Raw genomic sequence first — 20,718 nt, 5'->3', positions numbered from 1 at the left:
CGAGGGCTTCACTGCCCCCACCCTTGGTGGCTTCCCCAAATTAAATCACAACTTTTCCTATATATATATATATGCATATATATATAGAGCTATAGACAGTATATATATTTTTTGAGTATAGATCATGGGACCAAACTTTTCCGACTTCCTTCCATCCAAGAGAAGGTGACCCTGGCCCGGTCACTCAGCAGGGACATAAGAAGGGCTGAGGATGACCGGGCAGCCCAGTGTGTCCCCACCTCCCGCTGTCATGTCAGACCAGGGCACGGAGAAGCACTGGGAATCATCAGCCAACGCGATATACCTCCAGGACATTGGGCCCCTGCCACCGACGTTCTCGCAGGCCCTTGGGCTCGGCCAGCTCGAGTGTCCCTGGTCTTAGCTGCAGCTTCTGGAACCCCTACCCCCTCCCTCACCCCAGGGCCCTGCCTTCCCCAACGTAGGCAAAGAAGAGACCCCCCCTGGCCTCCCACCCCCACCCCCGTCATAGCCTTACTCATGTGACCAATAGCCCTTAGCTTTCCGTCAGGGGCAGACAGGGTCGGGGGAGCCCCCCTGCCCCTCGCGCCCCCTCCCAAGGGCAGGCAGCCGCCCTCCCTGCCTTCGGATCACCAGCCTGGAGTTCACGATCTCATGACCAAGATCGCCACGCGCGTTGGACAAACCCAACCCGCTCTGGCCCAGCACCCCTTTACCAGAGATACCTCTACAAATAATTTTTTTTTTTTGAATTTTGGTCTTTCTGAGAAGATACAAAGAAGAAAAGAGAAAAAAAATGGGGAAAAAAATCAGACAACAGCGGATTTTTGTTTCCTAGTTGGGGCGGGGAGGGAGGTCTTGTGGGGCGCCTCTGTATAGCTACTCAAACCGCGAAAACCCATCTTGAAGCACAGAGTCAAGTTCGTTGGACGTCCAGTGGGGCCTCTTGCCAAATGAGGCACCAGAGAACTTCATAAGCTCAAGAAAAAAAAAAAATTTGTAAAGAAAAAACAGCCTTCCCTTTTGTTTCTACCAAAATGTGTTGACTGACCCAGAAAAAAAAAAACAAAAAAACCACATAGCAAAAAAAAAAAAAAAAAAGGAAAAGAAAAAAAAAAATCTTATGACCAACTTGTTTCGATATTCCAGAGTTTGATAATTGTTCCGAGACACTCTAGCGTGCCTGTGTCCTGTGCGTCTGCGTGTGCAAGCGTGTGCTCAGGGGCCACGAGGGGGCCTCGTCCGCGTCCCCGGCACCTGCCCAGCCCCGGCCAGGCCTGCTTGGGAGAGCGTGCTGGCGTGCAGTGGCGTTGTGTCCTTCTGGTCCATGTTTACTGGCTGTAAATACCATTTTTATACTCCACATCGAAGACCTACGTGATTTGTACGATGTACTTTATTTCTGCTACGAGTAATTTCATGAAGTTTCAACTTGCAAACCGACTTTTGGAGACAAATCGCCACACACACACACACACACACACACACACACACAGAAAGGAAGACAAGAAAGGAACTTACAGGGAACTTTGGGTGGACTGGGTTTGCATTTCTGGCTGGAGAGGTCCTTGGCACTGTGGTGTGTTTCAGGTGAGAAGCTGCAACCATCATCTTAATGTCCAAACGCCTCTCTTTGGTCTGGAGAAACTGAAAGTTTATTTAATAAAAGTTTTACTTGCTAAAGGACCGGGTCCTCCCTGATTTTCCCTCTCGTCCGCCAAAGCCCGCGTGCGTCTGGCCCCAGAGAGTTTCCCCGGGGCCAGAGAAAAACCCAGGTTTCAAGTGAGGGGATGCGGGAGGAGATACTCCGAGAAGGGAGGTCTGAAGAATCCATCTGATTCTTCCAGAAGTTGAGGAAATGGAACCTTTCCTCCTCCAGGAGATCAGGTGCCTGTGTTCGTGGGTTCCCGCGCTCATTCATTCTGAAAACACTGAGCACCTACTGTGTGCCCGTCCGTGTCCTGGCCACCAGGGCTGCCGCAGTAGCAGACCGGAGACCCGGTGGCTCTGGTTTCTGCCCTCGTGGAGGTGGCCCATCGGAGGAGAGAGACGCTACACGATATGCATTTTCTTTACACGGAAGTAAAATCGGGGCACCTGGGTGGCTCAGTCGGTTGAGCTCCCGACTCTTGGTTTCAACCCAGGTCGTGATCTCATCAAGCCCCGCGTCAGGCTCTGCACTGGCAGCATCGAGACTGCTTGGAATTCTCTCTCTCTCTCTGCCCCTCCCCTTCTCACTCTCGCTCAAAATAACTAAGTAAACTTAAAAAATAAAATAAATCGAAGTAGAATGTATGGAACATAAAATCCACCGTTTTTCCTAAAGTAAGTTTACAACCCGGCATTAAGTACATTCACAAGGTTGTGCGGCCATGACCTCTAATACCAAGGCATTCTGACCTGCAGAAGCAACCCCATTAACAGTCACCGCCCCCCCCCCAAGCCCCTGGTTCCCACGAGCCCCCTTCCCGTCCGTGGATGAGCCTGTTGTGGACATTTCACAAATGTGGACTCACACCCCGTGTGGCCTCTTGTGGCCGGTTCTCTCCCTGAGCGTCGTGTGTTCAGAGATCCTTACACCGGGCAGCGGGTGTGGACGCCTCGCTCCTGCTCGCGGCCGAAGGACGTGCGCGTGCGCAGTGGACACAGCTGAGTGGCGCGCGCGCGCGTGCGCAGTGGACAAGCTCATCTGTGGACGCGCGCGTGCGCGGTGGACGCGCGTAGCCATTCGGCTGCCGGAGGCTTGGGGTGTCGCCACCTCTTGGCCATCGTGAATCGTGCCGCTATGAATACTCGCGCGTGTGCGGGGAAGCTCCTGCTTGAGTCCCCTTGGGTACAGCGCGGGGACCTGCTGGGTCGCTCGCTGGGTGTCGAGGTCTCTGAGGCGCCACCAGGCCAGTCTCCGAGGCGGCCCCGCCAGCCTGGCCCGGGCTCCGCCTTCTCTGCACCCTCGCCCGCGCCAGTTGCGCGGTAGAGACAAATCCCGCAATTGGACCGAAGCAGCTGAGGACCCAGTGGTGTTCCGGAGGTGAGGCCTGAAGGAGGGGCCTGCCGCGCTCCTGGGGAGGCCTCGCTGGGGGACGCCAGGCTCCGGGACAGGGTCTGGCTGGGCGGGGGCGTGAATAGTGGAGACAGCCACCCCCCAGCTGATGCCCCCACCAATGAGGCACTTAAGACCCTGCCAGGCACCTGGAAGTAGCCTTGTCTTTCAACCTTATCGATAACGCATCCCATTTTGGAGTTGAGGAAATTCAGAAACAGGGAGCACTGCAGAAAGAACGAGGCCCAGTCGGGGTGGGAGCTGGAAAGAGGAGTCTGAGTCCGCCTGGAAGGGTTTTCTGGGTGGAAGGAACCGCCTAGGCAAAGGCTCAGAGGCCGAGATGTTGTGGCAGTTGGACGGTGGGCTAAGACTTGACTGCGGCACTGGGTGGAGAGGCGGATGCAGAGGCGATAGAGACTCAGTTCCAGACAGCCTCTGGTGAGTAAGCATCTACCCAGTGCCAGGCCTTGTCCCCATCCTCCCAAGCCCCTGGTCGAGGAGAAAGGTGGGCAAAAACCAGAAGTGCCCATCCCTGCAAGAAAAAGTACTTGCAGCGTGTGCCAAAAGTCGTAACCACGGTGAGGTTAGCAAAGCTGGGCCATCATCTTGAGGGCGGTGAGGAGCCACAAAAGGGCTTTGAGCAGGGGAGAGGCTCTTGATCAGAGTCAGGTATGAGAAGGACACCTGGGTGACCTCCATGCTGCTATGGGATGGAAATCGGCACCCTGGCAGATAACTTGGCAGGATAACATTCCTACCCAGCATTTATTAAGCGCTTACTATTTGCCAAGCATTGTGTCAAGCCTGAGCCATACGCTACAGTAGCCGCTAGCCACATGTGGGTATTTAAATTTATTTAAGATTTATTTATCTTTGAGAGAGAGAGAGCACAAACGGGGGAGGGGCAGAGAGTGATGGGGACAGAAGATCCGAAGTGGGCTCTGTGCTGACCGCAGCGAGCCCAACACGGGGCTCGAACTCTGGAACCCTAAGATCATGACCTGAGCTGAAGTCGGACACTCAACTGACCAAGCCACCCAGGTACCCCTTGGCTATTTAAATTTAAATCAAGGGGCACCTGGATGGCACAGTTGGTTAAGCATCGGACTCTTGATCTCATCTCTGGTCATGATCTCAGTGTTCATGAGTTCAAGCCCCGCATTGGGTTCTGTACCCACAGCGTGGAGCCTCCCTGGGATTCTGTCTCTCCCTCTCTCTGCCCCTTCCCCGCTTGCATGAGCGCTCTCTCTCTCTCTCTTTCAAAATAAATAAATAAATTTTAAAAAATTAAATTGATTTACCGAATCATAGATTCACTTCTTTAGCCAAGTTAAGCCACATTTCAAGGTCTCAATCGCTCCATGTCTTTCCGGACAGCACTGGGCTGTGTTTTATGTGACTGAACTCACTTCACCTGCCACCACCTTGGGAGGTATGTCCCGATGATAGCCTCATTCTATGAGCTACTAAACTGAGGCCCAGAGAGATTAAGCACCTGCCTGAGGCAGCACAGCAGGAATCGAATCCTGACTCTCTGGCTGGTCTCTTAACCACTGGGCTATCTCACTTCCGTGTGTAGTGGCTAAAATTCAAATGTATGAGATTGTAACACAAGTCATTATAATACTCCAATTTAAGCTTTGAAGTGTAACTCAGAGTTGTTGAATGTTTTGGAACCTGCAGCCATACAATACGGCCGTTCCAGCTGGCTGTCTCCATGGAGCGAACAGGGGGATGCTTGGGGCGGCCGAGCCCTGCTGTGATGTCACTGTTCATCCAGGGGCATAGGCAAAGTGACACCCAGGGTGTATTGGTTCGCTGTCACTCAAAACAAATCTCTCCCCACCCCCAATTTAGCAATACACATTTATTAGGTCACAGTTTCTGTGGGTCAGGAGCCCAGGAGTAACTTCGCTGGGTGGCTCAGGGTCTCCCACGAGGTTGTGGTCAACACAGATGTGCCGGGGCTGCCTTATCTGAAGGCTGGACCGGGGCCGGAAGAGCCATTCTTGCTGATGCCCTCTTGAGGCTGCTTGTGGGAGGCCTCAGCTCCTCACTATGTGGACCTCTCTGTGGGGCTGCTCATGACCTGGCAGCTGGCTTCCCTGTGACCCAGAGGAAGAGTGGGGGAGGGGCAGAGAGAGAGGGAGGCACAGAATCCGAAGGAGGCTCCAGGCTCTGAGCTATCAGCACAGAGCCCGATGTGGGGCTCAAACTCAGAAACTGTGAGATCATGACCTGAGCTGAAGCGGGACACTCAACCGACTGAGCCTCCCAGGCGCCCCTCATTTTAAATACATTTTGTAAAGAATGGAAGAGACAGGTATGGGAGGCATTTTGGGGAAAGTATCTATGTTTCACATACCTGCTCCACTGCCCTACGGGGACGCCCACATGGCCAAGGCTAGCTGCCCATGAGGAACTGAGTCCTGCCAATGACCACACATGGTTGGATGTGGGTCTTTCCACCGTGGAGCCTTCAGATGAGACCCAGCCCCGGCCACCCCATTGACTGCAGCGCATGAGAGGCCTGAACCAGAATTCCGCTGAGCACCCCCAGATTCCTGACCCACAGAAACTTGGATCATGAGTGGCTTAAGCCACTAAGGTTAAGAGAAGTCACTATGCAGCTATGATAGCTAACACATCAACAAAACCTCATCAAGCACAGCAAAAGCTTCAAAATGCCCAGGATGAGCCTCAGAAGAATCTGGAGAGAAAATGATAACATTTTATTGAAAGACATAAACAAGGGGCACCTGGGTGGCTCAGTTAGTTAAGCGTCCGACTTCGACTCAGGTCATGATCTCGCAGTTCACGGGTTCGAGGCCCACATCGGGCTCTGTGCTGACGGCTCAGAGCCTGGAGCCTGCTTCGGATCCTGTGTCTCCCTCTCTCTCTGGCCCTCCCCTGCTTGCGCTCTGTCTCTCTTTCTCCAAAATATAAACATTAAAAAAAATTTTTTAAATAAAAATGTAAAAACTACACGTCCTAAAAGCATAGTGGTTAAGGCTGGAGGCCTTCTGCCCAGGGTTTGGATCCCAACTATGACACTTGTCAGACCAGTGGCCAATCCCTCAGCTCAGATCTCTGTGTCCCCCCTCTGCAAAATGAGGCTAATCGGACACCACCTTTTGAGGGTTGTTGTGGGAACGAATGAGTTGATGTTAAGGAAGCCTGGAGCAAGCGCTATGAGGTGTCAAATCAATCCCTTTGAAGTTTCCTTTCCAAAGGCTTCTTCCCAGGACACCAGCAGGGGGCAGCAGAGACCCACGCCTTCGTGCAGGATTGGCGTCACCACTTTGAAATGCCACCAAGCATTTATTGAGCACCCACTGTGTGCCACGCAGTGCTCCGCGGGCTGCAGGGGGTGGTGAGGGGACCCCTGGACTCTCTGCTGGGTACAAGGGCTACCCTATCCCTTAAAGTCAACGGGATCAGCCCCACCTCCCGCTTCGCCGTGCTCCTCCCCACGTTGACAGTGGTCCAGCTGCCAGCCCTTCTCTCTCCTCCCCGCCCTGGCTTCTGAGATGCTGGGTTGGGATGGAGGCACACATAGTCTCTTGAGCACAGAGAACACCCGTGGCTAAGGTGGACAGGTAGGGATTTCCCAGGTCCTAGTGACGGAACAGGGGGCCCTTGGCCTGGCTGGCCTCAGGACTGCAGAGAGGACGCAAGCAGGGTGCATGGTGGTCAAACGGGGCTTGCGGGCCCCCCCCCCACCCCCAGGACACGGACTGGGACGCTCACCTCTGGGTTCTCAGTACGTGCAAGTCGGGGCCTGCCTGCCCTCGAGCAACCTCTTTCCCTCTCCAAACCTCAGTTTCCTCATCTGCAAAATGGGACTCACGATAGTGCGCCCCATCCAGGACTGTGGAGACCATCAGGGAGATTAATTAAGGCACATAAATAACAGCCGTTGTCAACTTAATGTAAGGTGACAAGGCAAAACAGAACCTCCTTCCAAATCAGGAAAGTGAACTCCCAGACATCAGTCCTGCTGGATTGCCAGCATTTATTGAGCGCCTACTGTATGCTACACGCGGTGTAGGTCCTGGAGGTCCAACAGGAAACAAAATGCACAGAATTCCCAATTGGCACCTAGGCATCTCGCCCCGCCCCAGCCCCGCCTTCACCCCGCCCCCTCTCTTTCCCCGAGCCTACCAGAGTGAGGTGGAGGTGGAGGTGATCTACATATTCATGATCCATCAGCCAATCCGCAGCCGGAACTCCAGCCAGTCTATCGACCCTGGGTAATTGTGACATCAAGAGTGATGCAGTGATAAGGAGCGACGTTGAGCATCTTTTCATGTGCCTGTTGGCGATCCGGATGTCTTCTTTAGAGAAGTGTCTATTCATGTTTTCTGCCCATTTCTTCACTGGGTTATTTGTTTTTCGGGTGTGGAGTTTGGTGAGCTCTTTATAGATTTTGGATACTAGCCCTTTGTCCGATATGTCATTTGCAAATATCTTTTCCCATTCCGTTGGTTGCCTTTTAGTTTTGTTGGTTGTTTCCTTTGCTGTGCAGAAGCTTATCAGGGAAATACAAATCAAAGCCACACTCAGATATCACCTCACACCAGTCAGAGTGGCCAAAATGAACAAATCAGGAGACTATAGATGCTGGCGAGGATGTGGAGACACGGGAACCCTCTTGCACTGTTGGTGGGAATGCAAATTGGTGCAGCCACTCTGGAAAGCAGTGTGGAGGTTCCTCAGAAAATTAAAAATAGACCTACCCTATGACCCAGCAATAGCACTGCTAGGAATTTACCCAAGGGATACAGGAGTGCTGATGCATAGGGGCACTTGTACCCCATTGTTTATAGCAGCACTCTCAACAATAGCCAAATTGTGGAAAGAGCCTAAATGTCCATCAACTGATGAATGGATAAAGAAATTGTGGTTTATATACACAATGGAGTACTACATGGCAATGAGAAAGAATGAAATATGGCCCTTTGCAGCAACGTGGATGGAACTGGAGAGTGTGATGCTAAGTGAAATAAGCCATACAGAGAAAGACAGATACCATATGGTTTCACTCTTATGTGGATCCTGAGAAACTTAACAGAAACCCATGGGGGAGGGGTAGGAAAAAAAAACAAGAGGTTAGAATGGGAGAGAGCCAAAGCATAAGAAACTCTTAAAAAAACTGAGAACAAACTGAGGGTTGATGGAGGGAGGGAGGGAGGGAGGGGAGGGTAGGTGATGGGTATTGAGGAGGGCACCTTTTGGGATGAGCACTGGGTGTTGTATGGAAACCAATTTGACAATAAATTTCATATATTGAAAAAAAATTAAAAAAATAAAAAAAGAACATTGGGGCGCCTGGGTGGCTCAGTCAGTTAAGTGGCCGACCTCGGCTCAGGTCATGATCTCACGGTCCGTGAGTTTGAGCCCCGCGTCAGGCTCTGTGCTGACAGCTCAGAGCCTGGAGCCTGTTTCAGATTCTGTGTCTCCCTCTCTCTGATCCTCCCCCGTTCATGCTCTGTCTCTCTCTGTCTCAAAAATAAATAAACGTTAGAAAAATTAAAAAAAAAAAAGAACATTAATTTCCAAAAAAAAAAAAAAAAAAAGAGTGACGCAGTGAGTGATCCTTAAAGGTACATTAACCGCCTGTAGCGAAGGGAGCCTGCCTCTCTTTGGAGGTCTATACAATGCAGGTTGGGATGTGCCGGGCATAGAGACCGGCTCAGACCAATGGCACCTGGGTGAAGCCCTGGGATAGGTTTCGAGCACTCACTCCCTGCCAAGCACTTCACTCCAGCACCGGGTTCGCTGCCTACAGCCGGAGCTTCAGCACCGGGGGTCGTGGACAGATCCAGGGCCTGGCCAGAGGGTCCTGTGTGGCGAGGTTCTGGGGACAGGATCCAGAAAGAACCCCAGGCCCTCAGCCAGCCCAACAGGAACAAGGGCCATTCTTTCTCTGCCTGTCTGCCCTCCATCAAAGCCTCAAATGAGCCCAGCTCTTGATCCAAGAATCTGCCCAACATCTCCAGGCGGATGTTCCTCCGGACGAGACTGATGGAGAAAATAGTGCAGGGGAAACTGAGTAAAAAGAGGAGGCTTATGTTGGCTTCCAGGCAAACAGTGGTGTGGCTTAGATGAGGCCAGAGCTCCCCAGAACCCCCCCTGTCAGGATTTGTCACCTTTATCATTTAAATATGACAATATACAATTATCTAATGTCCATCTCCCCCAACATACTGTGAGCTCCCTGAAGGCAGGCTTGGGGTCTGCCTCAGTCTTGCGGTGTTCCCTGGGGCTCAGTACAGGACCTAGCATACAGAAGGTGCTCAATAAAAGTCTGATGAATGAATAAATGAATGTCTCATGCTCAGAACCCTGGTTAGGAGGCATCTGACATCGCATTGAATCTCACAACAAAGCTGCAAAGAAAACATCATCGGACCCATTTTACAGGTGGGGAAATTGAGACTCAGAGAAGGGAAGAAGTTTGCCTGAACAAAGCCAGGCAGACACAAAAGAGCCCTCTGGTGGTCATGGAAGGTCCTAATCCATGGGAGGTGGCATTTCAGGGGGGTCTGGAAGGGTGAGGGTAAGGGGTCAAGGTCCAGCACAAGGGCTACAGGAAGGCACGAGCAAGCGTTGAGTCATGTGATTGCAAAGGATGAAATCCAGCTGGCCACCCAACGGGAAGGTCATGTGGGGTTCGAGGGTCAGGGGGAAAGTTCCTGAGCTGGTAAGTCTGTCCCATGCGGAGAAGAGCGCTGTGCGCATCTGATCCCCTGAGACCTGCCCTTGGATCATGCCATCCCTTGGGCAAGGGCAGGACCTGCCTCTTGCTCCAACCAAGAGAATATGGCAAGGGTGATGGTTTCCTTCTCATGGCCAGGTTACTTTCTCCCTCTTGTGTTTTTCCTTCAATTGTGGTAAAGCAAGTGTGACATAAAATTTACCATTTGAACCATTTTTAGGCATACAGCTTAATGGCATTAAGCACATTCACGCAATCTATGATATAAACATTTACTGCTATAATTTTTCACCGAAGTCCTGCTTTGGCTGCATCCCATAAATGTTGGTATGTTGTATTTTCATTGAATTAAAAGTAGTTTCTCGGGGCACCTGGGGTGGTGCAGTCTTACACATCTGGCTCTTGTTTTCAGCTCAGGGCATGATCTCACAGTTCATGAGTTCGAGCTCTGCATAGGGCTCTGCATTGACAGTGCAGAGTCTGCTTGGGATTCTCTCTCTCCCTTTTTCTCTGCCCCTCCCCAACTCATTCTCTCTCTCTCTCTCTCAAAAATAAATAAATAATTGTATTTGAAAGTATTTTCTCATGTTTTATGCTTTCCTCTTTGATCTGGGTTATTAAGAAGTTGGTTGTTTGGAGAGGTTTTTTTTTTTTTTTTCCCCACATGTCTTCGTGTTATTGATACATAGTTTTGTTATGGCCTTGAATTCTCTTAAATTTATTAAGGTTCTTTTCATGCCCTATTTTGGTGAATACAATGAAAGAATAGGGTCTCTCTTGGGGGAATGGTCCAGATGAACTTGGAAAGGATGCACACTGTCCTGTTGTTGGATAGAATGTTCTGTCCATGTCATTTCAAGCTGGTTGACAGCATTATCCAGGTCCTCCACAGCCTTGTCGACCTCCTGTCCATTTTCCCCATCAATTGTCGAGGGAATAGTGTGGAGGCCTCCAAGTATAATTGTAGGTTCGCCAAACTCTCCATTAAGCTCTATTCATTTTCATTTCCTGTATTGTAATTGTCCTTTGTGAGATCGTTTGCTGATTGTATGTGTGTAAAAACACACACTTTCAGGATTGGCAGATTGACCCCATCATCAGTGTATGTACCTTGCTACCGTGTCTGCTTTGTCTGGCTTTAATGTATCCACTCCAGTATATTTTAAATTCGTGTTCTCTCATACATTTCCCCCGTCATTTCACTTTATCTGTCTTTATATTTAAAGTGAGTGTCTTGCTAATCACGAATTTTTCCAGTTGTTTTGTTTGCTGAGAAAGCCTTCCTTTCTCCTTCATTTTCAAATGATACTTTCGTTGGGTATAAAATTCTGGGTTGACAGTCTTTTCCCATCCACAAGATACCAGTCCATTGTCTTCTCGCCTGTGCAGTTTCAGATGAGAAATCTGTGGTGATTCTTATTGATGGTCCTCTGTATGTAATGTGTCTTTTTGTCCTCGGCCGCCTTCAAAATTTTTCTCTGTATCTTTAATTTTATGCTTTTTGAATATGACACCTGAGTATGTGCTTGCGTGGGTATTTACTCTGTTGGTATTTTCTGAGCTATGGGATCTGTGGTTTAATGTCCTTGATTTTTTAAAGTTATTGGCCATTCTCTCTTAAAATATTCTTCAGCCTCTTGTCTTCTTCTTCTGGGATTCTTTTTTTTTTTTTTTCCTTCTGGGATTGTGATTACATATGTGTTAGATCACTTGCTCCTGTCCCACAGCCCCTGGATGCTCTTGACCTGTCTGTAACACCTCTCCAATGTTTGGTTATCTTCTTAACGAAGACAGAGCAGGCTTTAGGCTTGCTCTCAGGTCAGAGTTGGATAAGATTGAGGTGTTTGTTACATTTACCTTTACAGCTGACCTTGACTCAATGGCAGCCTGAGTGATGAGTTATCCTTTTTTCTTTAAATACATCTAAGTCTCGAGGTGCCTGGGTGGCTCAGTCAGTTTGAGTGTACGACTCTTGATTTCAGCTCAGTTTGTGATCCCAGGGTTGTGGGATCAAACCCCCAGTCAGGCTCCATGCTGAGTGTGAATCTTGCTTGTGATTCTCTCTCTCCCTCTGTCCCTCTCCCCTGCTTGCTCTCCCTCTCTCTAAAATGAAAACAAAAAGGGAAGGAAAAATAGATCTACATCTTTTTTTTTAATATAAATAGCTTGATCAAAAGAAAAGTGTTTGGGGTGCCTGGGTGGCTCAGTGGGTTAAACGTCTGACTCTTGAGTTCAGCTCAGGTCATGATCTCATGGTTTGTGAGTTCGAGCCCTGCATCAGGCTCTGCACTGACAGCATGGAGCCTGCTTGGGATGCTCGCTCTCTCTCGCTCTCTCTCTCTCTCCCTCAAAAATAAATGAATAAACTTAAAAAACAAGAAAGAAAAATGTTCAGTGGCGCCTGGGTGGCTCAGTCGGTTAGCACCCAGCTCTTGATTTTGGCTCAGGTCATGATCTCATGGTTTCTAAGATCGAGCCCTACATTGGGCTCCGTGCTGACAGCCCAGAGCCTGCTTGGGATCCTTTCTCTCCCTTTGTCCCTCCCTTTCTTTCTCTCTCTCTTTCAAAAATACATACATAAACTTAAAAAAAATGTTCAGTAATACGTGGGCAACATGGGGAGAGTAGTCTGTGGATGACAGAAGAGAGCAGGGCTTCCCTAAACTAGCCTGCTCATTTGGCAGCTGGGGAAACTGAGGCACAGAGTGGGCAAAGGCTTGTGGACCTGGGCCCTCTGTCCTTGGTATGGGGGGACAGGTCGTCAGGGCAGGGGAGCTCGCAGAGGCCCAGGCCCTGGCCCAGCTCAGGTGCTGCTGAGGGTCTGGGCCGGTCCTCAGGGGTCTCAATTTCCTTGAGCAGAAACTGTAGCTGAGAAGCCAGGCCCGTGGGGCTGGGAGCGGATGGTATGTGACCCAGCAGCCCCCCAGCCTGCCGCCGTGGCCGGGGTGTGCCTGTCTCCTGGCCTTCCTTGTTCTTTCCGTGTTTCGGTCTTTCTCTCTGCTTCATGTTGTCTCTCTGTCTCTCCTCGTCTCTGCCTCTTCCTGTGTGTCTCTCTCTCACTGCCCCCTCTCCTCCGTTCCCCCGTGTGCGTGTCTCTGTTCTTCACCTTCTGTGTCTCTCTCCCCCACTCTCTCTCTCTCTCTCTCTCTGCTTCTCTCGCGCACTGTCTCCCCCCCTCCTTGTTTGAAGCCGGCTTTCCACATCTGCCTTCCGCCAAGGCCCGGGCTCTGACCCGCCGTCTGAATGCCTTACTCCGACCGCACATCTGTGGGGTAATTGTCTCCTGCGACCACAAGGTACTGAGGCAAATTATAGTTACGGGCGGGGGCCCGCATGTGGGCGAACCGCGTCCGCTGGGCGGGGCTGCGCTGGCCTCTGCTGGGTGAGACGGCTGGGGCGTGGCCTCGCCCGGCCCCCGGCCCCTCCCCACCCCTCTTGCCAGACCTGCATCTTCTGTGGCAACATGAAAATGCCTTTTGTAACAGTCAGCAGGAAACGCCATTGTTGGCAAAGGCCTGACCCCTTATTTATTCCCTCATTCATCCATTCAACAAATATATTACCGAGCGTCGACTCTGTGCCAGGTGCTGTTCCCGACACTGAGGCCAAAGCAGGGAACAAGACGGGCGAAGGCCCTTGCCCTCCCGGAGCTGACACGCCACTGGGGGACACAGACAAGAAATAATCGCGACAAAGAACAGCGAAGCTGGGAGGGGGCGCGATTTTAAACAGGGTTGGGGGGGGTCACCTCCCTTTGGAGGTGACGTCTGAGCTGAGGCCCACAGGAGGGGAGGGGTGTTGCTGGGTGGAGGTGCCACCCTCCCACACACACTTGCCGTGTGTCCCTAGGCTCCTGACCAGACTTCTCTGAGCCTCAGTTTCCCTGTCTGTAAAATAGGGACACCCAAAGTCCTGGCCTCACGCGGCCCTTGGGAGGGTGTGATCGTCGGCCTGGAGCAGAGCCAGTGGTTAAGAAATGGCTGCTGCGAATGACGACGGTCCCAATAATTGGGTCTCTGGAAGCAGTCACAGCCCACTGCACGCACAGCCCCCCGCCTGGGTGATGCCAGAGTCCCAGCAAGGACTCAGCTCCCCGTCCTGTCCTCCAGGGGCCCCCAAGCAGGCGCAGATATTCTCAATCCTGTGTGCCCGGGGTGGGGCCCGGGGACCAGAGGGAGTGGGTCACAATGGGCATCTTCTTGCGAAGGAAAATATGGCTGAGAACCCAGGCCTCTCAGGGTGCAAGTTAAGAGTGTGTGACCCAGACGGTGGGCAGGGCGGGGCTGGGTCTCTCTCTCTCTCTCTCTAACTCTCTCATGAGTGTATCTCTGTCTCCCCATCTCTGTCTCTCCCTTTGTCTCTGTATCTCTGTTTCTCTTTGTCTCTAACTTTCACCCTCAGGGGGAGGTGGGGAATGTTGGGCTGGGTTTTGAAGGATGCATAGGAGTCCCTAGGTGATAAAAGAACAAAGAGTGTACTAGGCAAAGGGGACGCAGGGAAGCCAGGCCTGGGGACTGAACTGGGGGACACTGGGAACCATGGAGGGTTGCAGGCAGATGAGAGGGCCAGTCAGAGCCCCGTGTGAGGAAGAATGGTCCAGGTCGTTGGGGGACAGAGCAGAGAGGGTGAGCCTGGGCAGCCATGTTCCCCGTGTACGGGCAGCACCTGCTGAACCCCGCCTGCTTCCTGCGCGGGGTCCTGACCGGCACACCGCCAGGCCACCCGGAAACCCAAAGCCAATGCTTTCCAGCCAGCCCCTGTCCCTGCCACATCGGAGCGCCCGGGCAGCCCTCCCTGGGAAGTCCTTCCTGCCGGCTGCCTTCAGCCACCCCCCCCCGTGTGGGGCCGGGACAACGGACTTACACAGAACATTGACGGTCTCGTGGAGACGGGGCACACACGCGGAGCTCCATAAATGCACGGCCACGATCAGGCTGTGGAACGGAAGGAAGCTCCCAGGCGCGCCTCTTCTCAGGGGCTGGGACAAGGAAGGAAAAGCCGAAATCATGAGAACAGCAGCCCCTTCTCTGCACCCCCCCCCCACCCCCAACCTCGGCGATTCTCTGCCCGCTTCCAGACGCTTCCAGACGGGGAGCCCAGAGAGGGACAGCGACTGGGCCGAGAGAGATCAGGGATCCGCGCAGCCGGAGCTGAACAGCCCTCGCCGCCCCCCAAACCCAGGGCGCACCCTCCTCCCCCACGGCGCCCCCAGCCCCTCAAGACGTACCCTCCGCCGTCCCACTGCCTCAGGCCTCGGGCCTGTTCCCGGGGGCGGCCGGGATGGGGCGGTGGGCTGGTGGGAGGGGGCTCCCCGTGGCCCCGGGCGCTCTGCCCTGACGGAGGCGACGGGGGGGGGGAGGCAGAGGGGCGGGGGGCAGCCCGGACAAGCCACACACGCCTTCCGGGGGCGGGCGGGGGGTGGGGGGGGGCATATGCCCAGTCGGAGCCTCATTCACAAATCCACGCTCGGGCGGGTCGCCGCCACACGCGCGCGCACACACGCGCGCACACACACGCGCGCGCGCGGCCTCCTCCGGCTGCGGGTGGCCCCTCGGCGGGGATGGCCCGGCGGGTCTCGGATTAGCGCATCCTCGTCCCCGGCGCCGCCCCCACCCCCCCCTTCCCGGGGCCGCCGCAGCCTCTTCCGACGCCCCGATGGGAGCCGGCTCCCCTGACCCCCAGCCCCGGCGGCCGGCCCAGCCCGCGCCGCGCTCCGAGTGACGCGCGCCGGCCGCCCTCGCCCCCGGCCGAGCATGGAGGTGCCCGGGCCCCCCGTGTCCAGCAAGCCGGGAGAGACCTCGGTCAAGTGGCAGCTGTGCTACGACGTGACGGCCAAGATGTGGTGGATGGTGAGTGGGGCGCGGGGCGGGGGCGGCGAGGGCCTCCCCGAGACCCGAGACTCGGGGGGCCCGGCGGTCCGGCGGGGCTGCGGCCGGGCCGTCCCGCCCCGGGCGTCCGCAGAAGGGGGCGAGGTGGTCAGAGCGGGGAAACCGAGGCCGGACCACGGAGGGAGCACCCTGCCGGAGTCGGCCACCTGGAAGCGTGGCCGAGGCTGCCCGGAAGGCGCCCGTTTGGTGACCGCGGAGGGCACGGCGGGCGGCGGGGAGCCAGCCAGGGTGCAGAGCTGGTGTTGGCGCGGCCGTGACTCCTGTCGCCCCGGGGGCCTGTGGCACGAAGTTCTGAGCGCAGAGAGGGCTGGGGGCCGGGGGGACGAGGGGGGCCCCCAGGTGGGTGAACCGAAGGCGACCCTGGCCTCGCTTCTGGGCCCCCCTGACCCCAGGGAGGGAGTGGATGCCTTGCAGCGTCCACCCCTAAGACCGAGCACCCTTCCAGAAGCTTCCAGGCAGTGTGACCAGGACCCGGAGACGGGATCCAGCTGGGGGGGGTGGGGGAGGGGGGGACGGCCGAGGCCACTAATCCAACACACCGCTGTCCGCTCCACCGTCCCGCTCCCCGTCGCCCCAGGAGCTGGCCCATCACCCACAGCCAGACTCTGAAAGCTTCCGTCAGCCATAGGGCCCTGGGTTTGAACTGGACGTTCTCTGTGACCTCGGGTCAGCGGCTTCCCCTCTCTGGTTCTCAGGCTCCACCACTGGGAAAACGGTTTGGGGCCTGGATGTCTCAGGCTTCTCTGCCAGGGCCCTGCCGCTACCTGGGGAGAGTCGGGCCTTGGGGGGGGGGGGGGGGACAGCGCCTGGTGACCTCCGCGACCCCTCCGAGCCGCTGCCTCTCAGGTCCATCTGACCTGGGCGGGGTTGGGGGCAGTGGGGGCGCCTTCCTCAAGGTCAGGGTGTCGCTATCTTGGGATCCACGAGGGCAGATTTCCCCACACTTCTGGGGAGCGGCACACGTTGGCTTTATGTGTCATTCCCCATTCAGCCAACATTTATTAAACACCTACCGCCTTCCCGTGCTGGGGGCACAGCAGTGACCCAGACAAAGATCCCTGTCCCCTTGGGGCAGTGCAAAGTAAGACAACCACGAATGTGGAAAGGGTTATAAGGATCCGGAGGCGTTCGATAAGACTGGGCAATCCAGGAGGGCTTCACTGAAGAGGTGACCTCTGCTCTGAGACCTGATGAGACCCGAATGAGACAGAATTCATTAGACGAGAAGGGGGACCATCATTCTAGGCAGCAGGAACAGCCCATGCAAAGGCCGTAGGGCAGGCCTGGGCCTGGCCTGTTGAAGGAACAGCAAGGAAGCCCGTGTGGCTGGAACAGAGCTATCGAGGGGGAGAGAGGGAAGAGGGAAGGGCAGGGAGGGAGCAGGCCAGGTTGTGCAGGGCCCTGGGGGCCCAGGGAGGACTTGGGCTTCCACCCCAGGGAGGTGGGAGCCCTGGAGGGCTGTGGGCAGAGGAGGCCTGTTTCACATTTTTAAAAGCTCCCTTGGGCTTCTGTGGGGGAGAAGTCGTCCAGGGCTGACGTGGCAGCCAGAGACCAGGGGGGAGGCTAGGACAGCGTCAGGCCAGTGATGATGGGGACCCGGGGGTGGCGGAAAGAATGGCGGGAACTTCACAACGAACTCGAAAACGCAGATAACGGGGTGACGTGTTCAAAGTCCCCCCTGCAAGTGAAGGGCAGAGCTGGGAACGGGAGAAGAGGCCTGCGGCCCCAGATCAGAGGTGAGGGCAGCGAGTCCCGAGTCCCCATCGCCAAGCTCCCGGGTCCCCGGAAAGTCACGCTGCACTGGCCTTGCGAGACTGAGAACGTTCTTGTACAAACTTGCGGTGTTATCAACAGAGGTAGGAGGGCCGAGGCAGGGGGGATTTGGAGCCAGGGCAGGTGTCACCCCAGGACATATCCTGAAGAGGAAAGAGGCCGGGGTTCACCGGCCTGCAGGGAAAGACTGAGAGTCAGGGCCTCCGCCCAGAACACAAGCCAGCCGGGCAAATTCTGTCAAATTCGCCACGTTCTCCTCAACCTGCCTCCGGGCTCAGCCCCAAGCTGGGTCATCCGGGAACCCCAAACAAGGCCAGCCCCAGCCCCACCCGCGAGGAGCCCCCAAACACAAGAGCCGACCGCCCTTGGGCTCAGGAAGCCGAGCAGGGCCGGCGGGAGGGTCCGCACAACCCAGAGGGCAGAGCTTGGCGTCTGTCGGGCTCAGCTCCAAGAGGGTAAAGACTTTCTCCTAAGTGGGTGAAAGGTAGTGAGGCACCTGAGACAGGAGGCAAACAAGCCCCAGCTGGTGGGGATTCCCCCGCTCTGAAGCAGAGTGTCTGGATGATTCTCAAGAGGTCCCTTTATGCTCAGAACATCAAAGCCCCCAAGATGGCTGAGGGGCGCAGGCGGGCATTCAGAGTGGGGGCCCGGATGGGAGCGGGATCCCAGCCTCAGCGAGGCTCGGTGTCTCCGAAGTCAGGGGAAGTGGTGGCGCCCGTGGCCCAGAGACGCTCAGGGACCCAGGAAGTGGTCTAATTTTCACTCCTCGTCCAATCAGAAGGAAACCGTGAACATGGCCACGATGTGTCCCTAGCAACGAATGCAGCCTCGATACGTGAATCATGTCATGTCCGTCGAGGAGTCAGGAGTGTGTCAGACCCTCAAACGTCATCAAGCCGCCAAGTTCATTCAGTCTCTGTTCGTTTGGTCAAAGAGCAGGCAAAGCGGGGCGGGGCGGGGCGTGAGTAACGGCCTCCTCCCCGCCAAGCGGTGCAGGAAATCCGGTCAGCTGCTGACCCCGGGGACGTGTCTTGCAAACTGTCGAGGGCCGTGCCCGGGTCGCAGCGACGGCAGGACAGACCATGGTTAGACTCCAGGAAGGCTTCCCAGGTCGTGCGGCCCATTCAGTGAGTGCACCAGGACCACCCAGCCCCGCCCTTCCTGGGCCGGGGCACAGGAAACAGTAAGAGAGGAAATGAATAAACACATGAGATTATTTCAAAGTGGGAGGAGGGCTGGGAGGACTTTGGAACAGGGTGTTAGAAACTGGGTGAGCCAGGAAGGACTCTCTGAGGAGGTGACATGGCAGCCGAGTGATCTCAATGGGCCAAAGGTCTGGGGGTGGGGGGTGGGCAGAGAGCACAGCACGTGCAAAGGCCCTGGGGCACCACCGGGTCAGGCATGTTGGGGAGAACAGCGAGCAGGCCAGTGTGGCTGGACCAGAGTGAAGAGCGAGGGGCAAGGAGGGGTCACGGTAGGTCCTGCAGTCCTTGTGGGCCTCGGGGAGGACCTGGGCTTTATTCAGAGGGCACTAGGGAGCCCTGGGAGGGCTTTAAGCAGGGGAGGGCCTCCCCCATCTGCCCATCCGTGAGTGCTGCCCGCCACCTCCCCCGCCGTGCGCCCGGCGCTGGGGTGGGGGGTCGGGGGGTGCACGGTCTCCCCAGCCCCCAGCCTGCGCCCGCCCAGCCGCCGCCCACTCTGCCCACATCTGAGGCTCCGAGGAGCCGGACAGTCTGCTGCAAACCACGGAATGTTTCCCGGAGCGCCCGGGCCGGGAATGTCGGCGGCGGGGAGGGAAAGGGCGGGGAGCCCCAGAGAAGAGAGTCGGGGAGACACAAAAGGCAGGACCAGGGTGGGGGGCGGACCCCAGCATCGCTGGGCGCTGGTGGTGTCGACGGTCGGGACCCGCGATGCCCCTCCCTTCAGAGACGGGGAAACTGAGGCACGGCGCTGTGAAGGGACTTGTCCACAGAGCTGGGGAGAGGCGGCACCGTGATTCGAACCCGGGCCACCTGGCTGCGGAGCTGGGGCGCCACCGTTAGCCTACAGTGACGGAGTCGGGGTGGTACTTTTCGGTGACCGAACGAATGGACTGCGTCCGTAGGGGAAGGCAACACACAGCCCCCACTTCAGCCTGGCACGAACCCGAGAGCCGGCGGCATCCATCAGCCCCCGTCCTGCCTTCTAGAAGCCCTTCCTATAGGGCACCCAAATTCTCCTTGCTGCTTTCTTCTCCGGGGCAGACAAATGCAGTGTCAGACCCTCCCCTGGGGGCACCTGGGGCTGCCCCTCCCGGAGAGGGTGGAGCTGGGGCACTGCTCCTTCTAGAAGTCATCAGAGAAGGGCAAGCCAGGACCCAGAGAGTCTGTGCTTCTGGGCCGTGCCCCAGCCCCAGGCCAAGCGCTCACGAGCTGATGACACTGTGCTTCTGTTCACCTTTGCACTCGGCGGCCTTGCAGACCTCCAGGGCTCTGCCTCTGGACGGCCGAGAAATGGCAGCATGGAGGCATCTGGTCCTTTGATAGAAACTCACGGAGCAGGGAGTGCCCCTGGCCAGGGGGTCCCTGGAGGAGGTGGTATTTGAGCCAGGCCTGGAGGGATACTAAGGTTTTCCACACAAAGAGATTGCAGCAGGGCATTCCTGGCACAAGGAACCGTTCAGACGAAGGTGTGGTCCAGGCGGGAATGTTCTGGGTGCAACAGAGCCGCCATAGGGAGAAAGTGAGGCAGGGGTGGGAGGGGACAGTGGTGTGTGGAGCCAGACCTCGGTGGACCTTGAATGCTGAGCTGGGAAGCAGGGCCTTTCTCTCTCTCCAAGGCCATAGGGAGCCATGGCAGATGTTTGAGCGGGAGGGACACGGCCAGACGGAAGGCAGGTGTGGGGATCGGAATGAGGACCAGGAGGGGATGGGAGCAATGCTCCGGAGGGAGAAAAGAAGACCTGAGTCAAGGCCAGGACCGTGGGATGGATGAGGGAGAGGCCCCGGCGCGGGAGAATGCACAGAAAATGGGACCAACAGTCCATGGGGAGTGACAGAGAGGGGAGAGACGAGGGTGGCGCTCACATTCCCACCTCAGGGATGGGGAGCGATGGCGGGATTATCCATGAGATGGGGACACTGAGGGAGGAGCAGCCTTGAAGAGGAGGATGCTGAGGCTAGGGACCCTGGGAGATGCTCTGGGGAGGGGGGACGCTGAGTAAGGTGTGGAGCAGTCACCTGGGGCCTAAAATGGTGCCTGGTGCGCCTTTTGTGATCAATAAATATTTGTCAACGGCATGGAGGGAGGGGTGAATTGAGGGAGGGATGATGAGTGGG

Source organism: Acinonyx jubatus, chromosome A2 (assembly GCF_027475565.1).
Source record: "Acinonyx jubatus isolate Ajub_Pintada_27869175 chromosome A2, VMU_Ajub_asm_v1.0, whole genome shotgun sequence".
Taxonomy (NCBI): Eukaryota; Metazoa; Chordata; class Mammalia; order Carnivora; family Felidae; genus Acinonyx; species Acinonyx jubatus.
This window is presented reverse-complemented; position numbering follows the sequence as displayed.